Source organism: Alosa pseudoharengus, unplaced genomic scaffold, assembly GCF_046254945.1.
Source record: "Alosa pseudoharengus isolate Yale_2024_CS ecotype anadromous, Long Island Sound unplaced genomic scaffold, YU_APseudo_1.1 YU_APseudo_1.1_scf_5, whole genome shotgun sequence".
NCBI lineage: Eukaryota > Metazoa > Chordata > Actinopteri > Clupeiformes > Clupeidae > Alosa > Alosa pseudoharengus.
The window spans coordinates 43,219,132-43,227,384 of NW_027468837.1; the positions used below are offsets into that span (position 1 = coordinate 43,219,132).

At 43.3% G+C, this 8,253-nt stretch overlaps 1 protein-coding gene across 1 annotated transcript in view; it reads right to left on the reverse strand.

Moving 5' to 3' along the window:
* The window catches only part of LOC143104502 (semaphorin-3F-like), a 138,021-nt gene extending 135,877 nt beyond the window's left edge, over positions 1 to 2,144 (reverse strand). The window contains exon 1 of the mRNA XM_076268601.1: positions 1,836 to 2,144. The gene's annotated coding sequence lies outside the window, so the exon portion shown is untranslated. The remainder of the gene's footprint in view (positions 1 to 1,835) is intronic.
* Positions 2,145 to 8,253: the final 6,109 nt, after the last annotated feature.

The window sequence follows — 8,253 nt, forward strand, 5'->3', positions numbered from 1 at the left end:
CTTATCTTCGCCTGACACGAGCGCACACTGCACATAGCTGGCTCATCACACAGTATCACTACAAACTTCACGCGCATCGTTATTCTGAACTACAATGCTGTATTCATGTCCAAAAATACTGCATTTCTGCAGTAGCCTAGGTTACAGTGCAATGCTATTCTGCCCAGCGCGAAATACGACATACCTGCAAGCGATTCCTCAAAAACTGCCGTTAAACTGCCATTTTGTCACAAAACAGCAATTTTGACCCTTGAACACGGAGTTCTTTTTAAGGTACAGACCATCGACTTAAATGCGCAGTCTTGAAAGCTGCGGAGCCGAAACATGCAACGACAAGTGAAGTTTTACGGGGGAACCAGCTGTTCAAACTTCAGTTATTGCAGGCAATTTGCTAATTGGTCACCTATTTATTCTAATTCACACAACCATTGTTCACATAAAGGTGAAATTAAACAACCGTTTGCTCAGAAATTATTTGAAATGAACACACTGAAGATCCGACAAACATCCCCACAGACGGACCAGCAACCTGGCTACTACCTACGTTTACAACGGAATTCAGTTATATTGTTCATCTGAAGCTGATGATACATGGGGCAACTTTTTGAGAAATGTTGCTGGGCAATGTTCCTCATTATTGTGGTTCTGGCATTTTCTCATTGATATTGGGCAACAGTTTCTTTTCTGGAGAACTTTAATCATCAGTAGGCAAGTTGTCATGATGATCCAATCAGAATAAATGGAACTGGTTATGTGGTTGCCCAGCAACATTGCTCAAGAAGTTGCCCCATGTATCATCACCTTGATGGGTGTAGTGGAGACTAAATGCAAGTAAACACAGTTTATACACCTCTCAAAAGAGTTTTTTCACCTATTGCAACTTTTAACTTTAAAAAGCTGGACAATGGACATGTAAGGCAATATTGCACAAATCTCTTGACTTGCTTCAATAGGCCCACTAGCCTACCTGTTAGAGTCTAACAAGCCTATTAGTAATTGCATTTTGAGGGTAGAAGTCCTAGTGTATTTCGGACAATAATTGTAGCCGAATTCTTAGACGAAAGCAACAGATGAGTGAAGCTGTCCTGTCCTTACCAAACACACACCTCCAAACACAAAATTCATGACAAAAACACAGACACTTGTCATGTCAACGGAAATCTAAAACAGACACAGGTCATGTCAACGGAAATCCTGCAAAAGTTTCTCTCAGGGCTTCTCACAGAAAATCTAAAATATATATATTTCGGCTGGGAATTGGACATATAGAACTTCCCATCCTAGATAGGCCTGTGCGTGTTAATGTGTAGACGATGTGATTTCTACGATACGAAATATCATTGTAAGGAACAGTTGACGATCAAAGCAAATTTGTTGTAGCTGATTAACCGGTGGCTATGGGGACGGAGCGAAGGCTCGCGCACCTAATGTAGCCTGTGGCGGGAAACCGGTCTGTTTAGTGTGCCAATATCTCCATATATTTACATTAAACGGGGTTGTATGAAAAAGTCCATAGAAAGACAAGACGAGAGGTGATTTTGTCAGGAAATTGCACGAATAGAAGTAGGCCTCTCAAACATTTTCGAGCGCAATACCAGCAGCATTCTGGAGCGCTTGACACGGGACGGTTGGACCGGAGGACTGCACATTCAGTAGTCTATAGGGGGTAGGTCGCGGAGAGGACCGCACATTCAGTAGTCTATAAGGTATTAAGTCGCGGAGAGTTCATGGCCTATGCAAGACGCCGTCCATATAACACTGGGTCTGAGCGCAATAACACGGGAGTTTTCCGTCTCGGAAGAAGCGCTTTCCGCAGTCTTGTTCAAGTGGTTTACCTGGAGGTTATGTGGTAGCTCCTCTAAGAAAACGTATAGTTTGCTCTCAGAAGTCATCGGAATCAGCAAAGCAGAGGCGAAGAAGTCCACTTCCACGGCACGTCCCGTTGTCAGCTCCCGCTCGCGCAGAAACACCGGAGTTGCGCTTAGTTCGTAGCACACACACCTGAGCGCGCGGTATTCACACTACATTCACAGCTTTTACGAGGAACAATATCAGAATCCGAGATGTTCACAAGTTCAGCTTCACATTAACAGAAGTAGATACACGTTGTACTGCTGGTCCCAGTAGCCCACTGAGAAGAAACCCTTTCCGCAAAATTACTCCTGACGTCGCAGCGGCAGAGGCAGCCTACTTTGCCCTACTGCTGGGAAGTGCGCCAGCAGGTGGATGCAATGCGCGTATTAGCATAAAACACGCCCAGGGCGGGGTTTACCGGAGCACCACCCCCTCAACACACACACACACACACACACCCTTCCCCTGTACCGCCAACTCTGTGTTAGCGGAATAGGCCTATGTGATGAAGTAGCCATACAGATGCCCGCCCAGGATGTCATGATCGAGAAAAAGCATGCACACACACACACATACACACACACACAGGCAGACTAATTGAGGTGGTCTACACAGTGGGGATAATAGCCGACTCTTCACTGCTTGACCGCATTGCCGACGGCAGCATTTGAACAGAAGCGGAGGGGAGTTGCCCTGGTGAGCTCTGGAGACTGATGGAGTCGCTCTGGAGACTGATGGAGTCGCCCTGGTGAGCTCTGGAGACTGATGGAGTCGCCCTGGTGAGCTCTGGAGAGGAGGCTCAGCCTCGTTACTGATAAGTGTTCCAGCTGTCTTATCTGGGCCTGGACTATTATGGAGACGTTAGACACAAACAGGTGTTTTCATAGAGGAGTGTTAAACTTCCTCTCCTCCTTGCACTCTTCTTCTCTCCCTCATCTCCTCTCTCTCTCCCTCATCTCCTCTCTCTCTCCCTCATCTCCTCTGTCCTTTCTCTCCTCCCCTTTCCTCCTCTTGTTCTCTCTCTCCTGTTCTCTCTCTCTATTCTCTCTCTCCTGTTCTCTCTCTCTGTTCTCTCTCTCTATTCTCTCTCTCCTGTTCTCTCTCTCTATTCTCTCTCTCCTGTTCTCTCTCTCTATTCTCTCTCTCCTGTTCTCTCTCTCTATTCTCTCTCTCTATTCTCTCTCTCCTGTTCTCTCTCTCTATTCTCTCTCTCCTGTTCTCTCTCTCTATTCTCTCTCTCTATTCTCTCTCTCCTGTTCTCTCTCTCCTGTTCTCTCTCTCTATTCTCTCTCTCTATTCTCTCTCTCCTGTTCTCTCTCTCTATTCTCTCTCTCTATTCTCTCTCTCCTGTTCTCTCTCTCTATTCTCTCTCTCCTGTTCTCTCTCTCCTGTTCTCTCTCTCTGTTCTCTCTCTCCTGTTCTCTCTCTCCTGTTCTCTCTCTCTATTCTCTCTCTCTATTCTCTCTCTCCTGTTCTCTCTCTCTATTCTCTCTCTCCTGTTCTCTCTCTCTATTCTCTCTCTCCTGTTCTCTCTCTCCTGTTCTCTCTCCCTCCGCTCCATTCTTTCCTCTCGGCTCTCCTTGGAGTATGAGTGTGTGTGTGTGAGTGTGTGTGTGGTGTGTGTGTGTGTATATGAGTGTGTGTTTGTGTGTGAGTGTGTGTATAATATGAGTGTGTGTGTGCGCACACGTGTGCATGCATTTGCATTTGAGTATGTGGTAAGCCGCAAGCCCGCAATTCCCATCCATCACACACACACACACACACACACACACACACACATCCATCACATTGTGCAAATGAGGAAGAAGTCTCCTCCTGATGCCTCTGTTCCTCCGAGTCTGCTCCAGTCTCATCACAGAGCCATCACACACACACACACACACACACACACTCACACACACACACACACTCTCACACACACACACTGTTACTCCATGTCTGCTTGTCATAGGTTTGTAGAACAAGGATGAGAATGTGTGAATTGTTATTAATCATGAAATCATGATGAAATATTCATTATTAAGAATAATGTATGAAGACTTGATCAGCCAGCATGTTTGATGAGGCCGTGTGTGTGTGTGTGTGTGTGTGAAAATCAGATGAAGAACACGCTGAGGAAGGGCTCTCAGAGCCATCACACACACACACACACACACACACACACACACACACACAGTGTTTGATGAGGCTGTGTGTGAAAATCAGATGAGGAACACACTAAAGAAGGTCTCTCAGAGCCAGATGTATTATTAACAAGGACCTCACAGACCCCTACCCCTCTCTATCACACATACACACACACACACACACCTGCAGACACACAAGGTGAGACTGTAAGGCAGGCAACGTTGCCTGTAGTGAACGTCTTGCAGGTTCAGCTGAGCTCCTGCTGCTGTGTGTGTGTGCGAGAAAGAGAGAGAGAGTGTATGTGTTAGTCAGAACATTTACATGACACTCGAAAAAAAGTTATTGTGTCATTCCGACCAAAACTAAACTTTTTATATGCATGTAAACATAGTCCGACTAGAAAATAACAAATGGTCGCACTCCAAAAAGTCTTTTCTTGCTTTTAATTCATTTTAGCACAGGGGTTAATTGACAAACGTTTCGGCCTGATGGCCTTCGTCAGTGTGTTACATCCCTATGGCTACTTCCTAGTTTTAAATAGACAAGTTTATTCAATTAGTAGCACCTGTCCTCATTAGCTCCGTGAATTCCACAGGTGCTCCTACACATCAGGCCTCACCGGCCGTTCATCAGTCGGAGCGCTTGGTGTCTCCAAAATGCAACACAATAATTTACATTTTAACAACGCATCACCACATATCGTATAGTCAGACAATGATAAATACATAAGACAATAACATGTCAGTGACACTCAGAATGACACAATCACAGAAATGACGACAGATCAAAGTCTTCATTCATTCCCTCTGGTGACATAGAACGTAGGCGATACATCCAGAAAGACTCCCTCTGAAGGAGCTTTTTGTCTGTATCTCCTCCTCTTCGAGGTCTTTGTACGTGCTCTATACCAGTGCATTTCAGATCTTCTAAAGTGTGATTTTTTTCTATGAAGTGTCTTGCTACAGGTGAAGTTATATAATTCCTACGGATGGCTGATTTATGTTCACTCAGTCTTGTTCTTAATTGTCGCGATGTTTTCCCAACATATAATAAATGGCAAGGGCATTGCAAAAGATAAATTACGTTTCTCGTAGAACAATTTATTAATGAATCTATTTTGTACAATTCTCCCGTGTGAAAGCAGCTGAACGTATTAGTTTTTAGCATGTGTGGACAAGCAGCACAATTTCTGCAAGGGAAGCACCCCTTGATGAAGGAGGGCTTCCCTGTGCGAATGACGTCCGACCTTACCAATAGATTATTTAAGTTACTCGACCTTTTATGAGTGAAGAGAGGTGGTGCAGCAAATGTGTTATTCAAAGAGGTGTCTGTTGTTAGAATATGCCAATGTGTATTCACAATTGATTTGATAGGTCTTGATAATTTGTTGTATGTGAGTGCGTAGTTCACTGAAAAAGGACGTGTCTGTTTTTTTCCTTTCTTCGATAGTAGTTCTGATCTTTGCGATGATCTTACTTTCTCATAAGCTGGGGTCAACCATTCTTCAGGGTACCCCCGTGATCGAAATCGGTTAAGCAAAGTTACTGACTGTTTTTCAAATTCCTTGTCTGTATCGCAGATACGTCGGACCCGGTATAATTGGCTAAGCGGCAACCCTCGTTTCAGTGGCACTGGATGGTGGCTGTCTGCACTCAACAACGTGTTTTTATCGGTCTCTTTACGAAAAACTGTGGTGGATATCTGATTGTGTTGTTTCAATATTAAAACATCTAAAAAATGTATTGACTCCTAATCCCTCTCTGATGAAAATGTGATAGTCTCTAGTCTTGAGTTCAAAAAATTTGTGAACTCCAATAGCTCGGTCTCATTACCTTTCCAAATCAAAAAACAGTCGTCAATGTATCTTACCCAAAGTTTTATAAGATGTTTAAAAGGATTGTTGTTGTACACAAAATCCAGTTCAAATTTCCCCATGAACAGGTTAGCATAGCTTGGTTCCCTGGATTACGCACCCACAAAGAAACGAGAATAATTGGGAGAGCGCGGTGTTGGCTAAGAAAAGGACTAACATAGTCCGACTGAAAACGGACAGAATCAAAGTTCCTTTAGCTGGACTAACACACCCAGATAATACGATTGAAGCTAACATCATCATCATCATCAGCTAACGCCTGCAACACGGCCAAGCGGAATCAAACTGGACTGAACCCTGCGTGCCACTACATCCGACATTATTCAGCATTTTTAGCTCAGTTAGCAAGCTAACAACACTACATACCCATAAGTCATTTAGTTAGCAAGCTAACAACACTACATACCCATAAGTCATTTAGTTAGCAAGCTAACAACACTACATACCCATAAGTCATTTAGTTAGCAAGCTAACAACACTACATACCCATAAGTCATTTAGTTAGCAAGCTAACAACACTACATACCCATTAGTCATATAGTTACCAAGCTAACAACACTACATACCCATAAGTCATATAGTGATGGAGTGTTGTGCCTAAACACGTTCATTGAACGATAGTTCATGAACTTGTTCATATTTTGGCCGAACGTGAACTGAACATACTATATCAGGGATCAAAGTCAAATACATTAGAGCAGTGTTTCCCAAACTTTTTTTCTGGGGACCCACTTTTTAAAAATGACAGACCATCGCGACCCATTTCACCACCAATATTGTTTTAGGCCACAGGTTCTCCAACTTTTCTATGCCTTCCCCAACCATACATTGCTATAGCCTAGGATCTAGATAGATAGATCCTGCTTTGAACACGGTTGTATTACATTTTGAGCACCATCAGCGTGAGAAGTTGGAAATGACTACTGAAAAGATTGGGGAAATTTCGGATGTTGCGCAGTCGTCATTCGTCTGCATAGTAAGTTGTTCCTGTATTTCTAAAAAAAAAATGTTGTAGGCTACGTTGCGTTGCAGACAAATGGGCCCATAACACTGTGGACGTCAATTCCGATGTACTGTAAACAGCAAATAACTCAAGTCGTTATATTTTATTGTTGTATTATATTATATTGTATAGTCGTTATATCAGAACAAGAGGCTTTTGCGCAATAGCCGGAAGAATGGGCCTTTACTTTGGAGTTAGCGAGGTAGAAAACGAGAGGAATAGTGCTTAAAATGTCCATTTAAATTGTAGCCTAATATAATGCACTGTTGTGCATTTTAAATCAGAAATAAGAATGTGAGGAGGTTGCTAACTTTAAAGATTGCATCTAAAATCGAAACTATCTACATGCAAATTGAATGGCCTTATGTCCGGTCTATGGATGTCTGCTTTAGTTGACAGCATGGTCTAGATTTTAATCGGTAAAGTTATCTGTGGTATCTGATGGTATCTGTTAATGTTCGTGCAAATAGGCAGATTCATGTCCCTTGTAGTTTGCAACTGCGAGGTACATGGCAGGCGCCCCACAGACCGGTTTCATTTTGAGGGGGGGTAGATATCGATGCTCTGGCACCCCCTGGCCCACTTGCGGCGCCGCAGTGAGTTCGTGGGCTACTGTTGCATTGTGGGGAATGGAGTATTGGTGCGTGCAAAACAGCAGCCGGCAGCTGTGGCCTGCGGGCCGGTTCTAATATCAAAATATCATCCCGGGGGCCGTAGATAATTCTACGGATCCGGCCCGCGGGCGTTGACTTTGACATGTCTGTACTATATTATTGCCTGGTTACTGTGAACTCGTTCATTTTGGTGTCTGTGAACGGCACACTCTCTCAGTTTAACTTTGTTCAATAGGGTGCCAGATTTTTATCTCATTGAGTGCCAAAAACGTAATATTAAGTTTTTCCTTCCCATGCGTTGAGTGCCAAAAACATAATATTACGTTTTTAGCTTTTTTTTTAAATTACGAAGCTAGACACTCTAACACACCTTATATGTGATTTTGGGAACTCTGCGATGAATGGAAATGATATATGACGATCGAAAACTCATGAAAACATCTGGACATTTTATCATAACTCGGTTGCCGCTTTGGGTCGAATCAGTGACGCATGCACGTCAGCTCAAAACCAGGCCATTTTCGTGGGTGGGGTTCACTCTTTATTACGACATCCCGTTATTACGACGACCCTCTATTACGACATACCGTACTTACGACATTACCAATCCTCATTTTCAATTTATCTCTGCAGTTCCTGTATCCTATCAAATTCCAACATCCTAGATCAGGGGTGGGCAAACTTTTTGGCTCAAGGGCCACATTGGGTTTTGAAAATTGGCCGGCGTAAAAATTTTTTTATAGCCTATAATTTAGTATGAAAAGTATTTGTTTTAAAAT